General features: G+C 36.6%; 1 protein-coding gene across 1 annotated transcript in view; it reads left to right on the top strand.

Annotated features, from left to right (window-relative positions):
• The first annotated feature begins 3,305 nt into the window (after positions 1 to 3,305).
• The window catches only part of brinp1 (bone morphogenetic protein/retinoic acid inducible neural-specific 1), a 175,234-nt gene continuing 168,230 nt past the window's right edge, over positions 3,306 to 10,309 (top strand). The window contains exon 1 of the mRNA XM_081365496.1: positions 3,306 to 3,381. The gene's annotated coding sequence lies outside the window, so the exon portion shown is untranslated. The remainder of the gene's footprint in view (positions 3,382 to 10,309) is intronic.

Raw genomic sequence — 10,309 nt, 5'->3', positions numbered from 1 at the left:
ACATTTTTAATCAAAAAACTATAATAGTATCTCAATGATGATAAAATAGCACTGGAATGCATAAACGGTGTCATATTGTATAAAGCTAAAAACACATCTAACTTTCACATAACACGAAAGAAAAGTTCTTTTTAAAGCAGACAACCATTCTAACTCTGAATCTGCATCAGTAATATATAACCTGGGCCAGTTGTTCAAAAGTAATCTGATCGGATTTCGGCTGTCGGACTGGATCAAATCTTGAAAATGGGTTGTAAAAAAAAAAAAAAAAAAAAAAGGATTCTGAAATTAGATCACAAGATTCAATCTTGGTTTTGAACTTGGATCAAATCATCAGTTTGTATTGTTCGAAACTTTTTAGTAAGATTGGAATACCTTTGATCAAAAAAAGAAAAGAAAAAAAGAAAAGAAAAAAAGAAAAGAAAAAAAGAAAAGAAAAAAAGAAAAGAAAAATCAGGATTATCCAACTATAAATAATATATTTAATTTTAAGTGTTTTTTAATCACTGTATATACTACATTGGCACAAACATCAGAGAAGCACCAGTTAAAAGTAATTTCTAACAATTGCATCCCTTATTGCATCTTTAATATGTGTTTGTTTTGTTGTGGGTCACATGAGGAGCTACAGAAGCCCTAAAGGGACATGAGACGGGGGAAAAACTGAATTTAAATGCCTTTGCTTTTTCTCACAAATGTTTTGTGCTCCCTAAGAAACTTTATGTTCACTCTCAGTCAAAACTTTTGAGTTCTTTGTGAATAAATGCAAAATTTCTTGGGGAACACAAAACTTTTGTGAGAGAACGCACACGCATTATATTATATATTTCTAGTCCCAGCTCATATTTTTTCCATCACCATGTCCCTTTAGTGCCTCCGTAGGGGTCTGATTATTTAAAGGAAATTGAAAATGGAAGGACATGTTTGTTTGCTTATGTTGATTTCTTTCTCTTCAGATAAAAAACACTTAAAGTGACCCACACTGTCTCTTCTACATGTTGTTCTTAACATAGCTAACAGCCTGCAATTGTGAAATGTAATTTAGCAATGTTGCTATAATCCAGCTTGTTTACAGTTTGTATTTTATACTAATGTTCATTAACATGCTTTGCCCCTATCAAATACATAAACAAACAAACAAGTATAACCTCATTTGGAGTGCTGATATTTCAGGTTTGATAATCTGAAAAAGTGTGTTTCTGGATCAGGGGAATCCATCCTATTTTGCTTTGCAAACCCAGCACAAAAGTAAGATGGATTGCCTGATCCTGATCCTGATCCTGATACTGGGTAGAAAAACATGGGAATTCCAAATCTAGATAATTCTGATCCAGATTAAACTTTTTGAATAACTGGGCCCAGAAGTTCATCTAAACACATATTTTGCTTTATCAACAACAACAAAACTATAGCATTGCATTTCTGCTCTCATAACCGATAGGCTTGCATTGCTTGCATTACTTACAATCCAGTGTTCAGCATCACGGACAGCTCTTATATTTAACCCGGAACAGTCCAGTGTTCAGCACCACGGACAGCTCTTATATTTAACCAGGAACAGTCCAGTGTTCAGCACCACGGACAGCGCTTATATTTAACCCGGAACAGTCTAGTGTTCAGCACCACGGACAGCGCTTATATTTAACCAGGAACAGTCCAGTGTTCAGCACCACGGACAGCGCTTATATTTAACCCGGAACAGTCTAGTGTTCAGCACCACGGACAGCGCTTATATTTAACCCGGCATAACCAGTGTTCAACACCACGGACAGCGCCTATATTTAACCCGGAACAGTCCAGTGTTCAGCACCACGGACAGCGCTTATATTTAACCCGAAACAGTCCCGTGTTCAGCACCACGGACAGCGCTTATATTTAACCCGGAACAGTCCCGTGTTCAGCACCACGGACAGCGCTTATATTTAACCCGGAACAGTCCCGTGTTCAGCACCACGGATAGCGTTCGAGCCGAGTTTAACTGACACACCATTCCCTCTTTGTTTATCAATTATGTTCAGACATTATAATTACAGATTCAAGCGTTGAAACACATTTGGTGGATTTTATAAAGACATCCCGGTCCGAGTCAAAAAGAGCCCAGCCCATGGTGTTGTACTTCTAATATCTGTTTTACCTCTGTGTTTGAGATCTGCATCACTGTTAATGAACACATTCTTATCACTCTCTCATTATATGTGCAATGGCAAGCCGTTTTGACTTTTATTGATTTTCAGGATTTCTTGATATCAATTAACAATTCAATTTTCACTAGATAAAAAGGTTATTTCTTGAAAACAGGAACTAGATTTCCACTAATGACGTAATCACGCGCATAAATACAAATTCTTAATATCAAGAAATAAATTGGTAACACTTTAACTAACATGCACTAACTATGATCAATACATTTGTTACCGTATTTGTTCATATTTGTTAACGTTAATTAATTAAAATACAGCTGTCCATTGTCTGTTCATGTTAGGTCTTAGTAACAAATTATGATTTGTTACAAAGATTGTGAAATTGGAATTTCAACTAGTAAGAAATACATTCTTAATATCAACAACTGAATTTAAATGGCAGCCTATGGTAACATTCGACTATAGTGAAAATACTATTACAGATAGAATATTATGAAATTCAATTCTTGATATCAAGAATTCGTATTTCAGCGAGTGATGACGTCACTGTTGATATCAAGCATTAACATTTTTACTAGTGAAAATTAACTCCTGATAAAAAAAAAGAAAAAAAAAGAAAATGCCCTTATTACTAGAAGAAATCTAATTCCTGATATCAAGAATGAGCATTTTAACTAGTGAAAACTGAACTGTTGATATCAAGAATTAATTTCCTGGGAATGATTAAATGTCAGTCCGACTTGTTATATATGTTCATGCACATTTAACGCTATTGAAAAGAATATCAATCAAATGAAGCTAAAGCAAAACAATAACAATTATTTTACTAATCAAATAATGGAAAAAAATGAAGTATCTCTCTCTCTCTCTCTCTCTCTCTCTCTCTCTCTCTCTCTCTCTCTCTCTCTCTCTCTCTCTCTCTCTCTCCTTCAGTCCCTCCCCTTTCTGTCTAGCATCACCCTCCTATACAATCCAGTAAAGTGATGCTCGGCGCCTCCTCCTCGTTTCTCTGCGCGTTTCTCAGCAGCAGTCAGTCGGACTCTCTCCATCTCTCCATCGGATATTTCCTCCTGTTTCTCAGACGCTGTTCTGCGACCCGAACCGCCGGATTTGTCCCTCTTGAGTATGAGAGGAACCGCTGACCCGATCGCACACCATGAGCTTCGGACCCGGAGCCTCAGCCGAACTTTAAAGCAGCGCGGAGCGTCAGATTCCCGATCCACGGGAGCAGCAGTTTCAGGTGAGTCTGTAATGAAGAGCATGCGGGGGCTTTTAAATGCAGCACTTCAGTGAGCTCCAGCGCGCGAGTGTGTGTTTCTCTCTGCACGGATTGAAACTGGACTGCAGATGCTTCCATTTGCGCGCGCGTGATCAGATCTGTTTTCAGTCCACGCATTGCTCATTGTTGCATTACAGAAAGCAAGTTGATGTGTGTGTGTGTGTGTGTGTGTGTGTGTGTGGTTTGATGCTGTCCTTTTGCTGAGTCAACCCATGCAAAGCATAAATGAAGTATGAAAAATGGCACCATACGCGTTTGGAGAGGCTGAGTGAATCGGATGCTCACTGGACGCTTGGAGGACGTTAACACTGTTTTCTCCTTTGTATTTTTCCTGCTGCATCTGCAAAGTCAATAAACATGCACACACTGCCGTGGAGAGCACAGCCAGGTTCCCCTTCGGGCCTGTGTCTCGCTGGCAGTGTGATGCAGAAGGATATGAAGTATGCACACTCGCATTAATCTCACGAGCGTGTGTGGCCGGTGGAAAGATGCGAATGTGTGTGTTTGAGGGCATCGAGAGGCTCAGAGCTGCAGGTGAACTGGTGTGAATGTGTTTCTGACGCTTAACTGTTGGGGGAGCTCTCGCGCTTTTTGCGCTTGATGTCAAATTTGACTTTGAAGCTTTTGGTAATTGAGTGATTATGATGGACACAAAGCGAATGGCGCAGCCACGAGTCCTAAAGAGTTTTTCCGGGATGCATCCCATTACTGGTGCAGTGAATCAAACCTGGTCGATATGCACTTCTAATATTATGCAAAATTATGATGTCCGTCAATTTTAATGATCGGCCCACATGCTGCAAGCTCTTAGCTGCTCTTTGTGGCCTAATTTGGACTGTTGCAGGGGACGATTTTTTTTTCTTTCTTCCAAAGTCCTGATTATATGCAATTGATTCATTTTTATAATAATAGAACAATGACCATTATCTGAGCAATGCAATCTTTATTTGCCTACTCTCGCACTGCACTTTTTACTTCAGTGAATATTTATTTGTGATTAGAACAATTATATAAGAGGGATAAAACACGTTGACTCCAAATGGCGGGGCATTTTGTCACACTATACAGGGTCACAGACTCATTTCAGTCATGCAAGTACATCATCTATCTAACTGGAGGAGGACATACCTGTTAGATTGTTAGATTTTAATAAACTATTTTATTTTTAACAAGATTTTTAACAACATGAGGGTGAGTAAATGAAGAAAGAATTTACATTTTGGGGTGAACTATTTTTTTAAGCTCAAATTTATAGCCAGTTTGCATTATTTAAGCACATTTAACAATAATTTCCCAATAGTGGGGCATGTTGTCACACCATGGGGAAACATATATGTATATAGGGTTTATTGCCTGTGTTATGCAATACAATTAAAGCAAAATAACCAGTTTGCATTTTCTGAACAATGCATTTTTTAACCGCCCACTCTCGCATTAAATGCACGCTAACCCAGACACACATTAATGTCTAATGAGCAACAGGCACAAACAAGCCGCGCTAGTGACCGTTTCAGAAGCTCCAGGCAAAGAGCTGCGACCCAATACAAACACATCACACGCCTGACGTTCAGCGCCGCACCTGAGCCGCACCTGAGCCGCACCTGAGCCGGACCGACCGGTACCTGTTCCTATCGTCCTTCACGGAGGCGGATAAAGAGAGAGAGAGAAGCAGCCTCTCACCCCGTCTCAGAGCGGTGGATGGAGAACAGGACCGGAATATCAACGACGAGAGAGCTTTGGCCGAGGGAATAATGAGCACTGTCTCTTCTGGCAGGAGGACTGAAGGCTGCAGCTGGGGGTCTTGGCGTCCGGGTCCTCAGGAAGAATATATGCGCTTCTACTGAACGCCTGCTTGTTTATTGTGCGGGATCATAAAGATGACGAGGCTCAGGGTACACTGTAAAAAAAATCTGTTAAATTTACGATAAAAAAACGTCTGGGAGAAATTTACCGTACAAAATACGATAGCAGCATGTAAGGTTTTACGGACTTAACTTAAATTTACAGTAAAAAAAAAAGTATTCATTATCTGATATAATGTTAATATACTGACCTATTGAAGTGCTAATATCTGTTTTGTATTATTGTTAAACACTGATAACCACCAATCACAGTGCAGATGAGAGTCACATGATGAATCAATGCTCATCACACAAACAGGTTTTCCACATTATAGTTAATACTAATATATAGAATCTGCACAGTGTCACACACACACACACACACACACACACACACACACACACACACACACACACACACACACACTGAACACCATCATGGTAACACACATGAAATAATAAAAAATGCAATAAATATTAATTTAATAACATTAAATGTAACATAAAACCTTAATGTGCATAACTGATTACAACTAAGAAAAATATGAAGAAACAGTAATTTCAACAAAAATACAATAAATGTGAAGTGTAATGCAGGGAATTGTTGGAATGTCAAATTGACATTTTTTTCACTGTAAATTGTTATTTTTCACTTCCAATTACTGTAAAATTTACTGTAAAATTACATTAAATGTACGGTTAGATCTATCACTGTTATTCACAGTATATAGTACAGAAACTTTCTGTTAATCAATTAACAGTTTTTCACCATAGCATTTTTACCGTTAAAATCACAATAATTGTTTTACAGTACAACGACACTTTGTGTTTTCCGTGTACAGACGACAACGTTGCCAAAACGATCCCGTTCAGAAGGATCTGCGTAAACGACTAAAATCGCTGTATTCTGCTGCCAGGCCAGTAGGTGGCGATGTCACTTTATAAAGAAACGATACGCGCCTATAGCATGTACATGACGTCACTGTTTTCAAAAATGTGTGTTTTTGGAGTTTGGAAATAATAACTGTATTGTTTTAAAAACTTAACTTTGAATCCTGTTTTTTTTTTTTCAAAACTTCTATTAAATGGCATTTCTAGTTGAAAACGGCACCTCGGATGCATTCGTCCGCTCGGACGGCTGCCGATTATGTTCTATGATGATTAATATGATTCCCCACCTTTACAACAACAAAAAACTAAAAAAATAATAAAAATAATATTGAACTGCTGACTTTTATTTACATATATGTGAAAAAAATAAAATAAAAATTGGATGTAAAAGCTAAGGTGATGATAGCTGAGATATTATTATTCATAGCAAATATTGATTAATGTATCACTGTAAAGCTGCTTAGAAACAATTTGTATTGTAAAAAGTGCTGTATAAATAAAGGCGACTTGACTTAATTTTCCAAATGATTAGGAGGAGAGCGGGGCAAGTTGTCATACGTTTTACTCTAGTAAGGTGGATTTATTTGTGAAAGTCAGTGTATATACCTTGACTAAAAATACATATTGAACATTTCCATTGTTGTTGTGCAGGAAAAAGACATTCACAGACACTAACTCTTATAGTGGGGCATGTTGTCACACTGGATGTGGTTAGTTGTCATTGTCTTTGTACACTTTAAAGACAAAAAAACATACATATCTCTAGTGTCGGCTCAGATCCGGCCCACATCTGGTATGTGTGGATCTGGGATTTATGAAAGAAAGTAGGGGTATAAAAGATGACAGAATGTTCAGTTTTTGGGTGAACTACCCCTTTAGGCAGATTGTTTTAAGCAAAATGTAAACAGTAAAGTACTGTTGGAGATGACTAAATACTACATATAAGATTGCATGATAATTAGATGTGCTTTGTCATGACGAGCCACACTTCTGTCCTGAATGTGATGCTAAAGCCTTTTATTGGCAGAGAAACGTCCTGACTCCTGACTCTCTGTCGTTACAGCGTCGGCTCTGCCGTTCTGATTAATTCAAGACTTTCAGCAGATAATACAGCACTTCTCTCTTTGGGAGATGCTAATTGCAGAACATGGTATAAAGTCGATCTCTGGGTTTCAGCAATCTCAGAACACCTTGTGTTAACAGAAATGAGCTAGCTGCTAAAATTAGCCCGCTGATAATAATCCCTCTATGCTAATACACTAGATGATTATCGTCAGATCAACTGATCCGGCGTGCAGAAATCATCTTAGGCTTGTACCATTAATATAGACGCCTGAATGAAGCATTTATGGGTCAGATATTACACAGATTCTCCAGTGACGACACAGAGAGTCATTATGAAGAGGCTTGGCAGAATTTGTACTTCATCTCGTTTCATCATTGATGTTTTGAGTGGTTATTGGCGTACTGTAGTTATGGTTCTTATGCCTTTACTGATACGTGTGTGTGTGTGTGTGTGTGTGTGTGTGTGTGTTTGTGTGTATGTATATATATATATATATATATATATATATATATATATACACAAATATTGATATAATCATCATCATTATTATTATAAATAAAAAGATACTGTTAGATTTTAATCATATTGAAACATTAGCATTAGTATCTAGTATTAGTTTAAATATATTTACAACTCTGAACAGTAATGACATTTCCTTTAAACATGATTAGTGCAGTTCAATTTATTAATTTAATATTTACATTTGTTTATATAATTCACTTAATTTGACACACATCTGTTTAATTCTGTTCTGCGATTTAAGGCAAATATGCATATTATTAAAGTTTAAAGGCATCTAGGATAGGACATGGTTATTATTTTATTTCAGTTAGTTTTGCATTAATATTTAGGTCATGTTTGCTTTTGCAATGCCTTTTTATTTTATTTCAGCCAACAAAAGATGTTTACATTTAGTTTATGTTTACCTCATTAATCTTGCATCTGCATTTTTATAATCTCCCTCATCATTTCTCAGACACACACAAGTGTGTTTTTACTAATGTTGCATTGGCAGATTGCATTAGATATGAAGCGTTCCTGTGACACTGTGAAGGATAACTTTATCTAAAATATATCATTTCATATTTCAGCAGCCTCTGAGGATTGTAACTAGATTGTTCTGGGCATATGGAGTTTTTGATTAGGCTATTAAGAATATTAGCTGTTATGAAAGTGACTGTAGAGCTTCTGTTTCATATCATTTAATAATGTCTCTGAAATAAGTCTATCAGCGAAGCTGGAGGAAATATGCGCTCCATTCTTTGAAGAGATGATCTGATTTGAGCAATTATGAGTCAAACGACACTATAAAATAAAAACTCGAGGCCAGAGTTATGAAATGAAAGCGAATATAAAGATGCCTCAGGATTGAAAATGCTGTGAATTGTCAGATCATATAATATTATTATTATGGGTCAGTGATCAGGTAGAAGTCAAAAAGCATCTTTCTTCATTGATGTCTATTCAGAAAAAAAACTGTGTATGCTGACAAAATAAAGTTTCTTACATGTGACATTTACACTATAGCATTCAAAAGTTTGAGGTCAGTAAGATTTAAGAATAATCATAATAATACTTTAATTCAGCAAGGACACTAATTGTTCAAACGTGACAGTAAAAACATTTATAATGTTACAAGAGATTTCTATTTTGAACTTTCTACTCATCAAAGAATCATGACTTTTTGTTTTTTTCACGGTTTCTACAAAAATATGACATAAGAAATGCTGCAAATCCTCATATTAGAGTGATTTCTGAAGGATCATGTGACACTGAAGACTGGAGTAATGATGCTGAACATTCAGCTTTGATCACAGAAATAAATTACACTTTACTGTATATTCACATAGACAACAGATGATTTACACTGGAATAATATTTCTCTATTTTTACTGTATTTTTGATCAAATGAATGCAGTCTTGTGAGCAAAAGAGACTATACCGCAACTACATCACAAAGAATGAGTAAACATTTTGGTAACACTTTACTTAAAGCCTTTATACTGTATAATGTAATGCATTACAATCAAAAATCATTATATTTGCAGAATCCTTGTGACAAATGAAATTGTCAAGTCATTATTCTTTCTAAAGGTGTAGGAAATTAACAGATACATATTATAATGCATTATAATTACACTTATTCATGATATCATACAAGGTGCATTACAAGGCATAATTAATGCATTACAAAATAATTTGCATTATATTTAAACGCTTGAAGTAAAGCGTTACAAACAATTTAATGTTTTATATGGGTAATATTCAGATTTTTTTGTGTGTGAATGTTAAAACTCATACATATATATATATATATAAAATAAAAATCCATGTCAAGACCCGTTTAAATGTTGATTTGCTGGTTGTTGGGTGTGACGCGTGTGGCCCTTCGAAGGGAAAGGTGGGCGACCGGCTGCCCGACGACTGTTTTAGCTTGATCTTCATGAATTATTAAAAGCCATGGTCATTTGCTGCGGTTAACCTCAATAATTCATACAGTTATGTAATGAAAGGCCTGAATGAAAGGCTGCGGCCCCCGACTGCCGAGGAAACACTGGTGGAAACCTTCATCTGAAGCCCACCAGCTGCTCCGCTCTCCATGCCAAACACACCGCTGGGATTATTAATAAACAATGGAGACCTGTGGTGGAGAAGAGGAGAGGTGTTTCGCCAGCTGGCTCGACTTCACCTCCACGTCACTGCGTTCACAGAGAGTCTCTGCTTCTGTACTTTCTGTGGGATTGATGGATTGGTTGAGGCTTTTGCAACACATTGTGTCCATTTCTGAAAAGACGAACTAGTCCCTCCTCTTTAAGTCTCAGTTACACAAAGATACAGACTCATGCTGAGTAAAATCTAGTGCTGGGCAACGATTAATCGCATGCAAAATACGGGTTTGTGTTTACAGGATATATGTGTGTGTACTGTGTATAATTATTTTGTATATGTAATTACACACGCATGCATGTAAATACTGTATATTTATATATAATTTAGATTATATATAAATATAAATATTTTACTTATAAATAACACATTTTCTTATATATATGTACAGGTATGTGTCTATATTTATATATACAAAATAATT

The sequence above is a fragment of the Scardinius erythrophthalmus genome (genome assembly GCF_964197995.2).
Source record: "Scardinius erythrophthalmus genome assembly, chromosome: 5".
Lineage (NCBI taxonomy): Eukaryota > Metazoa > Chordata > Actinopteri > Cypriniformes > Leuciscidae > Scardinius > Scardinius erythrophthalmus.
This window is presented reverse-complemented; position numbering and strand designations above follow the sequence as displayed.